Here is a 12,175-nt window from a genome sequence, read left to right as displayed (position 1 = left end):
CCATATTTCTGGATACTCCTGTGCAACCAACATTGATTACATAAAGTTTAAACAAACTTCTTTACTAAGGATTTATTACAAGAAAAGGCTGTCATTGAATTCTTCCAGTTCTTCTCAAGCCAAGTTTCTCTAACAATTCATAACAGTTAGTAATTTGAATCCATCACCAAAACTCTTAAAAACCCACAAAATCGGTTTTAATTACTATAGCAGCTCCCCAGTGTATTTGACAATTTCCATGACCTTGTCCCCATCTGTTGACCAGAACAAGACTATTCCAATGAATTCACAAGTCAGATTGATCAGGATTATCACACTATAACAGTCTGTAAGTGAAAAGATGACTACAGAGGAGACCATGAGATGCCTCAATGGTTAAGCTCACTGGCTGCTCTATCAGAGGACCTGGGCTCCATTCCCAGGACCCATAGCATAGCTTACAACAATCTGGAACTCCAATTTCAAAGATTCCAACGCTCTCCTCTGTCTTCTGTAGGCACCAAGCATGTGGTGTAGAAATATACAGGCAGGTAAAATAAATATCCAAACACATAGAATACAAAATTATTTAAAGATGACTGGAGGACAGGTTAGAACCACGGTTATCGCTTATCATAACACCAGATGTCTTTTATTTCATCTTTTTTTTTTTAAAGGAGACCGGGTTTCTCTATTTAGCCCTGACTGTTCTGGAACTTCTACAGAGACTAAGCTAGCCTCGAATTCAAAGAGATCCAGCTGCCCCTCTCTTAAGTGCTGGGATTAAAGGAATGCACCACCGTCCCCCAACAGATATCTTGCTGAATGTAGTAGGCAACAGGTCTTACTATAATTCCCTGAACCACATGACCAACAGCATCAAGAAGTAAAGGGACTAGACAGTGTGACCTTCATGATGGGAAGCAGTGCTAAGTATAATCTACCAGGCATTCTTGTTCTTGAACTCCTTAAAACTAGTTTACGATCAACAGCTAGTGTAAGTAGGGTAGAGAAAAGACCTACTAGTTGGCTTCACTGGAAGGAAAATTTCTGACAAATGCAAAATGTGAGTCATTTGCTAAGATAGCTGAATTTTTGGTCTCTTATGTTATTTCACAAGGAGGGTCTGAAAAGAGTCGGGTTTGGGTAAGAAAGTCTGTACAATGCTCTAAATACCTTCTCACAACAATGTGAGAGATGTACATGTGTGGTATTAGCTCACACTGAGGAGGAGGAGAGAGCTGGGGTTATCAGTTAAGAAGGAGCACAGCACGGGCTGCCTTGAAGAGGACTCTTTTGGTTCTCAGCACCCATCTGGTAGCTCCCAACCACCTGCAGCGTTAGTTCTAGGTGCCCCCTCTACCTCCACAGTCATGCACACACACACATAAGTTTTTGTGTTGTTTTAACTAAACTAAGGATTTATCATGTTGAAGAAAATGAACAGTAACAGTATTTTACCATGCCAAAAAAAAAAAAAAGTGCCCTTGTCATTGGGCAAAGCAAGCTGACACACATACTGTCAACAGCTGAGCTTCAAACGGTTCAACCAAAACTAATATACATTAAATACAGCAAGCTATCAACAAACGTTGAGTGGAGAGGGTCGCCATATAGCTGTTTACCGCTGACAGATTTCTTTATGCTTAAACTGCCTTCATGATAAAAAGTTGTAGAGGAGAGACCCAAAGCTCTCCAGTTTTCCAAAGCGGGAAACAAACAGAAGCAGAAGCACACTAAATGCAATGCAGCATCTACTATCGTAAGTCTGTCCCTTTGGCGGCCATCAGCTAGGGAGCACCGCTCCACCTAAAACACCACGTAAAAAGATTCCATCTCAATTCATCATCGTTTAAGATAAGCTCTTGACAGCTAGTCTTTCCAACCAGACACACTGAGAACATGACTGGACAACCATTCTACAATGACACCAAATTCAACCTACTTCAACAAACGTCTGTATTTTAGCCAAACAAACCAGCCTGTAAGCCATTCACCTGTTAACGCTGTAAATGTGACCTCTTCCCTACACATTATTACAAAGACAGTCAACTACAAGTTTCCATCAAGGTGTGATATGCTAATGAAATTTGAGCGTTATAATTGAGCATTTGCAGTGACATGAAACTTCAATTACTCGAAAGGCATTTATCAGCATTTTCTTCTGTAAAGAGGACCAGCTCTGCTTACTCACTAAAATGAGAATTTTCTGTCAGCTTATCAACTAATTAGTAGCATCTTGCATAGACACATAAACCATGCCAACAAAATGATCACCTTCCGTGATATTTTACACATTGACTTCTGACATTAAACCCTGAGATATTACATTAAGACAATGAAAAGTAGGGGTTGGGGATTTAGCTCAGTGGTTAGAGCGCTTGCCTAGGAAGCGCAAGGCCCTGGGTTCGGTCCCCAGCTCCAAAAAAAAGAACCAAAAAAAAAAAAAAAAAAAGACAATGAAAAGTCACCATAAATACTGACATTGCCACATAACCCAGCAACCAAGTTTGCAAGAAGGAATTCTCAGGCAAAGAAGATAACCTGTGAGTTTCCTACACACATTAACAACAAAGTGCAAAAATAAAACATAACCTCGAAAAAATGTGCAGTTTCATCGAGTATATTTCTTCTTTTCAGTAAGATGGTAAACTGTTTTCTGTACAATCTTCCTGTACACCTATAAGGACGCACAGAACCACTTTTTCCACAAGTAATGTCTTTGAAAACTAAACGACGGGGATGAGCTGTGACAAAATATATATCCAGCAACTTAAATCAAAAAATGTGAACTATCTCGCTATCTCGATAGCTGTTTTGAATTTACAACCAGGGACAAACTCTTCAGCCAATCTCATTTCCCTAACGTACTTAACTTTTGCAGGACGGTGAAACGAAGACCCTACACAAACATATCTACTTCTTCGATAACCACTGGCATGACCTTGGAAGTTATACCTTTTTCTCACTGAGCCTTGATTTTTTTTTTTTTTTCATTTTTAAAGCTAGTAGAATGTATGTATACTCGTCTCGCAGGGCTGGGAAGGTGAGAAGAGTTGACCTACAAGTCAAAAGCAAAAGAGCAAAGTATATGCACGCGGAGAGCTGGCCGACCGCTCCAAGGTAAGGGGAAACAACCTCCATCAACAGCCTGCCACTCCGACATCCCAAAGACAAGCACCTTTTTTTTTTTTTTTTTTTTTTTTTTTTTTTTGGTTTAAAGCACGTCGGTCTCAGTTTCCTTTCGACCAGCTAGTGGCAACCTTCTGGTTAGAATAAAATTCCCGCGGAGTACGAGTCTAACAGTTCTCCAGCCCACTTCGCACAGACCTGGGGGTTCTGGGGTGAACCCCAGCCAGGCAGGGCTATCCCCACCTCCGATACTCCCACCCCCTGCAGCGGAATTCCCGTCCGTGGGCCCAGTCGCACGCTGAACCAGAAACACTTACCGGCCTCTGGGCGGGGATCGTGGAGCGGAGGGCCGAGAGGAGGCCACGGAGCTGACCCCTCCGCCCCCGCACGGCCTGTCACCGCGCCCCCCAGGAGCAGCGCCTCGCGGGGTCCCCGAGGCCTGAAGGGCCGCAGCAGAAACCAGGCCCAACCTGCTTCACATGGGACAGCGGGCGCGCAGCCCGGGGCCTCTTCGCTGCTTCTGGGTAGATGCAGCCCCGGGGCCCGCCGAGTAAACTGGGCCGACGAGGAGGAAGCCCCGGGCCCGCGTCGCGGGTGACCGGAGAAGCAGCTAAGCGGAAGCGGCGACTCTGCGACCAGATCGTTCTCTGTCGGTCCTCTTTGTCGCCGGTCCCGCAACCCAGGAACGCCGCGCCACCCTCGCCAGGCGATGCGGCTGAGGACAGCCGGGCCGCCACTACACACAGACCCGTGATGTCTGGCGTAGCACGGCGGCGCACGTCACGGCGGCTCGCTCGTGTGCGCGCAACCCCTCCGCCCGCCGACAGCGGAACCCGCCGCAACCGCGCGCCCGGCTGAGGCGAGCTAGCAGGCGCCTGCGCAGTGTCTACTCTGCGCAGCACACCCGGCTCCGCCCACTCAGGTCTCACCGACGGCTCGACGTTTCCAGGGCTTCAGACGGGGTGCGCGCGCAGCGGGACTACTGAGTTTTGCGCATGTGCATAATGTTGGCCGTCAGAGTTACGCGGAAAGGGTTCCCCTGCACCAACCCCCACTCGTACGGAAGGCAAGAAGCGGCATCGCGGAGAAGCGGTGATTTTAGAAATCACTGTATTGTCCTTAAACCACAGCCTTGGTAGCAAGCTAGTTTTAAGTGTTTTCTGGTTGATCCACTAGGTTATTACTTATCCAATTTACCACAGATGACTTGACATCACACGCCCGGATCAAAACATAGTGAAATCTTTCACCAACGCCTTCTCTTGCTCCTCTTGGCCCAAGAGATAAAACACAGATTAATCAGTGAGCTAGATAGCTCTGGAGGCTCTCGGTGATGTGACAGCATCCTGAGGTCTTTACAATACGCAAACCCACCCAACACCCTTTCGGCCTCATCTAGCCTCCAATACCCTTTATAATTTCCTGTACCGTTCCTCCTTGGTTATCAGAACAGTCTGATCCCTTTTCCTGCTTGGAGCAGACCACATTCCCACCCTAGCATTTGACATGAGAGAGATGGTATAGCTGACACACACAAAGCCCAGGGGTCAGAAGAGACCCAAACTTTCGAGGTAGCTGGCCTGACAACAGGCTCAAGGGGCAAATGTTGAATACTATCAAAACGTCTGCATCTCTGTTCAGGAATTTTCATTATAGATCCAATGATAGAGATAGCAACTGCAGAAGAACAGGGATATTTACCCCATATCTGTAGAAGCTAAGTGAAAACGCATGCTGGTAAGTACCCATACTCATAGAAATAAATTTAAGAGAAGAGAAAGGATAATTCTAACCCAGGACGACTTTCACAGTGGCAGGGGTACCAGGTGGCATAGCAGTGGGAAGGAAAATGTCACAGATGTGCCTGAGGAGGTAAGGGAAGATTTCAGACAAGAGGCATGCTACCTGAGTCCTCTGTTGCTCCAAGACAAATTACCACAGACAGCCAGAGGTGGTATCATGCCTGTATCCCAGCTACCTAGAAATGTTCAAAGCCAGCCAGGGTTACTAAGAGAAATCACATCTTGAGAGAGAGAGAGAGAGAGAGAGAGAGAGAGAGAGAGAGAGAGAGAGAGAGAGAGAGAGACTTGATGACTTCACTCAACACCGGTTAAAACAGAGTGCTGAGGTAAGAATTTTCCACCAGGGATTGTCCAATTGCTCCTCTAAGTATCACAGGCTAAAATGAAAGGATCAACTGGACTGAATTGTCATCTGAAATCCCTGCAGAAAGTCCCTGTCCCCTATCAATATTGTTGGCAGAATTCAGTCCCTTGTGGTTCTAGACTCAAGCCACCGCCAGCATTTCCTGGGATTGCTTTTGACTCCACAAGGCCACTTGCCTGTCTACATCCCTCCTCCCTAAAGCTAGCAACACAGGAGAAAGCTGTGTGTTGAATCTCTTTCTGACTCCCTCTTTGGCTACAAAGCAGAGAAAACTGCCTGTACTGTACTAGTTACTTTGTTATCGCTGTGATAAAAATACCATGGCCAGGGCAACCTATAAAAGGAAAAATTTCTTTGGGCTTACAGACCCAGAGAGATGAGTCCATCACCATCACAGCCAGAAAGCATGGACTTGCGGATGGCATGGTTAGCTCCTGCAGCGACTCAGACCTCACATCTTAAGCTGCAAGCATGAAGTAGACTCAGCAAATTCAAATAGCTGCGAGTCTTTACATTCTCAAAACCCCCTCAGTGACACACTTCCCCGAGCAAGGCCACACACCTCCTGCACCTCCCTAAACAGCACCAGTAACTGAACCAATGTTCAAACGCCAGTGCCTATGGAGGTCACTCTCATACCTTTTGAAAGAGTTAATATATCTGGGGGTATGGCTGATTGATAAAGACCTTTGCCTAGCATTTGCAAGGCTCCAGACTTGATCCCTAGCGTTGTTAACTAATAATCTAATTAAGGACAGAGTTTTTATAATTAGACTATGTTTATCTAAGTAACATTCTGTTAAAGACAACTTAGTTACAGAACTTCATCGGATTACTATGCATTATGTTCGCATTACTAAGTGTTATATGGGGAAAGTACACCAGCAGACAGGGTCTTCAGAGTCTTTCCTGGGAAGGGCACAGAGCTGGATTTGAGGAGACTGAATAGGACTCCCACATGCTGTGGGACCTATAGCGAATCTATTATAATTATTCCCTGAGCAAATGGTACCTGCTTTATTGTCACACAGTATTAGCAGAGCGAATCTTATTTATTTATTTATTTATTTATTTATTTATTTATTTATTTTAGTTCTTTTTTTCGGAGTATTAGCAGAGCGAATCTTATTTATTTATTTATTTATTTATTTATTTATTTATTTATTTTAGTTCTTTTTTTCGGAGCTGGGGACCGAACCCAGGGCCTTGTGCTTCCTAGGCAAGCGCTCTACCACTGAGCTAAATCCCCAACCCTGCGAATCTTATTTTTAAACAAACTGTAGGAAGGCTACAGTGCTTCCTAGTCAAAGAAAAGTCACTTTTGGAATATATACAGAAAGTTTTCTGGGCATGTGATACAATGTGGTGTGGTGGTTTGAATATGCTTGGCCCATGGGAAGTGGCACTATTAGGAGGTATGTCCTTACTGGAGGAGGCATAGTCTTGTTAGAGGAAATGTGTCACTGTAGAGGTAGGACTTTGAGGGCTTTGAGGGTTCAAGTCTGGCCAGTGTGAGTCAGAGTCTTTCTCCTGGCTGCCTGTGGAAGACAGTCTCTTCCTGGCTGCTCTCAGATGAAGACCTAGAACTCTCAGCTCTTCTGGTACCTGCCTGCCTGGACACTGCCAAGCTTCCCACCATGATGATAATAAACTGAATCTCTGAAACTGTAGGCCATCCCCAATTAAATGGTTTCCTTATAAGAGTTGCCTTGGCCATGCTGTCCCTTCACAGCAATGAAACCCTCAGACATATGGATTTATTTTGTCCCTAAAACTCATGGAAATTTAATTGCCAGGTTAACAGTGTTGAGAGATAAGGGGACCTTTAGAGGTATTTTGGTAGAATGGGCCCATCTTTTATGAAGGAACTAATGAAATTCCCCCTAGTGTGGGATAGTTATCACAAGAGCAGGTTGTTAAAATGGATCTGGTTGCTGGGTATCTATAACTCCTGAACTCAAGAGACAGGCAGGCAGATTTTTGTAAGGCCATCCTGGTCTACACTGCAATTCCAGGAATGCATAACTGGGACCATGCTTGACAAAAAAAAGGAAGCAACCCCTGACCCCTTGTGTTCTCCTCACTTCTGCAAATGCAGGCCCTCCACTCTTGGATTTCACAGACCCTAAGACCATGAGCCAACATAAACCTTTCTATTCTATATTCTGTTATGACAGAAAATGGGCTAAGACTGAAGACTGGAAACCGGTACCAATTTGGAAAAAGAGAGGGCTTTTTTTTTTTTCCTATCAAAGAAAGTTTTGTTCTAACAAATGTAGTTAGCACAGCAAGGACTCCCTATTTCCAGAACTGTCCTCTTTGTGACAATTGCCTCAGATGGGAAGTCCAACCCCCATCAGCAGGATGAGATGTCACCTACTAATGACACCACCGACTTCAGAGATAAAAGACAGAAACTACCCTGGCCGAGTTTGGTAGCCCGGCTTGGGTTCCAGTGCAGCATTTTTGAACAAAGAATGATCTTATGTTTTCTATTAACATGAGAATTTAAGAAGCCATGTAGTTTAACAGCATGTGCGTGAGTAATATTCACTTACTATATTATACATGGAGTTTGGTTCAGGCTTATTTTGCTGAGATGGTGTTATACAGCTCTGTCTGTAAGTCAGACAACTGTCACCATCCTAAGATCAGTAATGTCTGCTTATAAAAGACCATGCCTGAGACCCTTGATTATCGGCAATCCTTAGAAGAAGAGAGGGTCACTCAAGCCTCATTTGCATATACAGCCACACCTCCCAGACAAATTGGTTTCCCAAGTTAAAGTTTGGTGAAATCAAATGTTAGTTTGTCATTGGAACCTTATGAGGAGAGAATAAACATTATTTAGTCCTCTCTTCCACACATAGCCTATTCCCTGAGAGAAAATTATCAAAAGAGATGGTAAATTCACTTGTTAATGTTATATCTCATAATATTAAGAAAGAGACCAAGTAGGAAAAAGAAAATGTTAGAATGATGTAAAAACCAAAATGGAAGATTAAGATAATGGATGTTTCTAGAATGAATGTCTTAGTTGGGGTTACTTGATGAAACACCATGACCAAAAGCAAGTTGGGGAGGAAAGGATTTATTTGGCTTATACTTCCACCTCACAGGTCATCACTGAAGGAAGTCAGGGCAGGAACTCACTCAGAGCAGGAACCTGGAGGCAGGAGCTGATCCAGAGGCCATGGAGGGCTGCTGCTTACTGGCTTGCTCCGCATGGTTTGCTCAGCCGGCTTTATTGTAAGACCCAGAACAAGCAGCTCAGGGGTGCCTCTACCCACAGTAGGCTGGGCCCTCCCACATCAATCATTAGTTAAGAAGATACCGGGGGCTGGGGATTTAGCTCAGTGGTAGAGCGCTTACCTAGGAAGCGCAAGGCCCTGGGTTTGGTCCCCAGCTCCGAAAAAAAGAACCAAAAAAAAAAAAAATGCCTTACAGACTTACGTACAGTTAGACCTTAGGGAAGCATTTTCTCAATTGAGGCTCCTTTCTCTCTAATGGCTCTAGCTTGTGTCAGGTTGACATAAAACTAGCCTTCACGATGAAAGAGAAAATTAGAAACTTATGCAAGTTATGAGGGTAATATATATATATATATATAATAGAAGACTTAGAGTTATACATTAAATTTTCTAACATCAAAAGTCAAAACATGATGTTAAGCCTCCTGTTCTTAGTATTCTCCACATGGGCCAATAACTCTTACTTTACTTCCTTCTCACATCTTCTTCCAGACAACAGGCAAGGACTTACTTTTCTTTTGACATCTGACAGCTTAGATGCTCCCCAAAACTGCCACACTAAACACCCCAAGTTAATGCGTAAGAAGCAGCGTCAGTCACTGCTCCGACTCTATGATGACTCTTGCAGTGCATAACAAGAGTAAGAGGTCGGCACCAGCTAAACAATTTAGGCAGTTCAAGAAAAGCAGCAGGTTTCTTTGTTTGCCAAAGCCAAAAAAAAAAAAATGTCCTTGGTACTCTTGCAGTCCCATCCCTGCCAGAGACCAGATATGCCAAAAGTGTTCTCCAGGCCATGATCTCTGAGCTGGTTCCTAAATGACTCTAAGGTTAAGCCAGGTTCACCTTAACTCATGTGAAGGCCATCGCTTACCATTACAATTTATTTGGGCTAAAAAGGTGACTCAGAGGTTAAGAGCACTGGCCACTTTTCCAGAGGACCCAGAGTTCAATTCCCAGTATCCACATGGGAGCTCACAACCACAAGCTACTTCAGGTCCAGGGAACCTGATGCCTTCTGGCTTCCACCATCACCAAGCACACACTGATGCACAAACGTGCATTCGGGGAAAACCTGTGCACACATAAAATTCAGTATTTTTTTAAATAACAAGTTACCCTTTCTAGAGACTTCAAATGATCAGCATATACTGGTTTATACCTATAAAGAAGAAGAAAATCTTTTTCTATCAAAGTTATAGTGATTGCTGCTGCTGCTGTTCTCAAAGGTAATCTGGAAATGACTCATATGTCCTGGACCTTCCCTTCTTCTCTGTGAAGTCAAGTTCCGACCAGTGGGCTGAATCACCACCTGTGTCAGGGAGGAAGACAGAAGCCATCTTGACCAAGTGTGCTTGGTCGCTGTGCTGGGCTTCTGTTGTGGTTTGAAGGAGAACGGCTCCACTAAGCTCATGTGTTTGAATCCTTGATCCCCAGTTGGTGGAATCCTTTGTTTGGGAAAGGTGTGGCCTTGGTAAAGCTGGCGGCGGCGTTGAGCCAAGGGTAGCTTTGAGGTTTCAAAAGACTTCTGTCAGTTCCCAGTGTGCTCTCTGCTTCCCGCTTACTGTTTGAGCTGTGAGCTCTCAACCTCTGCTGCTGTGAACGACCACCCTTGAAAATGTCAGTCCAGTGAAACACTTCATGTATAAGCTTCTCTGATCAGAGTGTTTTAGCACAGCAATAGAAAAGAAACCATCGTGGGAATTGGTACTATGAGTGGGGTGTTGCTGTGACAGATCTGACCATGCAGGGTGTTGGAGGCGCATGGAAGACATTAGTGGCTTTGGACTAGAAAGGTAATTGAATTCTTTAAGTGGGGCTTGATGGCATCCTAGTAAGAGCTTGAAAGACAGTATGGCTGAGCAGTGTGGCCTGTGGAAGCCCAACGCAAGAGGTTTCAGGAGAGAACATTAGCAGCTGGGCTGGAGACTTTTCTTGGGATATTCTGGCAAGGGCTGTAGCTGGTTTGTGCATTTGTCCTAAGACTTTCCCTGAGACTAAATTGGAAAACAATAGACTAACTTGGCAAAGGAGATTTCAAGATACCCTAACATTAGGCCTGTTTCATAGTTACATGTGCATTTCTACAAAGGAAAAAGAGCAAGCAAGGCAAAAAAAAAAATACAAATGTACAATTCGAAGAGAAAAAAGATCATCAGAAAATGTAATGTTGGAGCCAAGACTTGTGCTGGAAGAGATACTGAGATTAAGGAGAAACCAGGTCTGAAATGAAAATGGGAGGCAGGGGATTGCCGTCAGGGCAAGACTCTACCCAAATAAGCTTCCAACTGGTGAAAGGAAACACCTACGAAGTTTTCATTTCCTACGTGATTCAAGGGTTTCAGGCAGGCAGTCAAACACGGCAGTGTTGTTCAGATGGTTCTGGCTTTAGAGTCATGAAGGACCCTAAGATTACCATACCACTAAGGTTAAGGTGTGAGGCCCTGAGTAGCAGGCTGGCCTCTGCATGGAAGCCTTGAGAAGCCTTTTTGTAAAGCTGTAAAAGTTACTCCTAGGTTGCATCAGAGCCCCCACGATGTTAAAGGTGCCATAGCCACAGGATGCCTGCCAATGAGAGCTGCTTAGAAGGAGTGGAACCAGCCTGCGAGAGAAGAACGTTAACAGGCGGCAACATTGGAAAGGCAGAGCCATTTCTGCTCTTTGACATCAGTCATGAAGCTACAGGATTTGGATTTGCCCTGCTGGGTTTTGGTTTTTCTTTGATCCATTATTCCTCAATGCGCTCATATCCCTCCCTTTCAGAGTGGTCATGTATATTCTATGCCCTTGTGTGTTAGAAATATGTAATTTGCTTTCTGATTTTACAGGGAGTTACAATTAAAAGATAGTCTTGAGTCTCATAAGAGACTTTGGACTTTTAAACTATGTTGAAACTGTAAAAGACTGTGGTGACTTTTGGAGTCAGACTAAATGCATTCTGATATTGGGGGGCGGGGTTAAGGATACTAGAGAGTGAAACGTGGTGGTTTGAATGAGAATGACCCCCTGAGCTTATATGTTTGACTACTTGGTTCGCAGTTGGTGGAACTGTCTGGGCAGGAACAGGAGACTTGACCTGGTTGGAAGAGGTGTTTCATTTGGAGCAGGCATTAAGACTTCAAACGGAGATGCCATTTCCATGTTCTCTCTGTCTCCTGCTTGCTAGGTGAGATGTGAGCCCTCAGCTGTTCCTGCCAGCGTGCCTTTGCTCTGCCATCATGGAGTGTAGCCCTCTAAAACCAAAATCCCAATTAAAAGCTTTCATTTATAAGTTGCCTTGATCACGGTGGTTTATCGCTGGTGTATAAAAGTAGGTCATACATACAGGTTCAAATGTACTTACACACACACACACACACACACACACACACACACACACACACACACACAAATTGCCTTGCCAAATAACTTTTGTTTGGTTTGTTTTCCTGTATACAACAAGACTATTCTTCGTTTCTAACACAGAGAGTGGGATGGTTGCTATAATTATGTAAGTACCTGAAGTGCTGAGGAGCAAAGACATGAACAAGGTATGACTAGGAAAGTTTCATGCTCCGTAGCAATTATTTCAGTGGTTACAACCAGAATGCCAAGAGACGTGTGAAGGGGTAAACATTCTGACGATGTAAGAAGTGGAAATAAGGAATGAC

General features: G+C 44.3%; 2 protein-coding genes across 4 annotated transcripts in view; one reads left to right on the top strand and one right to left on the bottom strand.

Moving 5' to 3' along the window:
- The window catches only part of Map3k2 (mitogen activated protein kinase kinase kinase 2), a 72,497-nt gene extending 68,627 nt beyond the window's left edge, over nucleotides 1-3,870 (bottom strand). Inside the window, exon 1 of the mRNA NM_138503.1 lies at nucleotides 3,429-3,870. The gene's annotated coding sequence lies outside the window, so the exon portion shown is untranslated. The remainder of the gene's footprint in view (nucleotides 1-3,428) is intronic.
- LOC120098222 (uncharacterized) overlaps nucleotides 1-12,175 on the top strand; it is a 702,255-nt gene that overhangs the window by 517,651 nt on the left and 172,429 nt on the right. Inside the window, exon 1 of one of the 3 annotated variants that reach the window (XM_063277645.1) lies at nucleotides 4,110-4,848. The exons of the other annotated variants lie outside the window; for them this stretch is intronic. The gene's annotated coding sequence lies outside the window, so the exon portion shown is untranslated. Of the gene's footprint in view, nucleotides 1-4,109; nucleotides 4,849-12,175 lie in introns of those variants that run through there. 3 annotated transcript variants of the gene reach the window in all.

The sequence above is a fragment of the Rattus norvegicus genome, chromosome 18 (assembly GCF_036323735.1).
Source record: "Rattus norvegicus strain BN/NHsdMcwi chromosome 18, GRCr8, whole genome shotgun sequence".
Lineage (NCBI taxonomy): Eukaryota > Metazoa > Chordata > Mammalia > Rodentia > Muridae > Rattus > Rattus norvegicus.
This window is presented reverse-complemented; position numbering and strand designations above follow the sequence as displayed.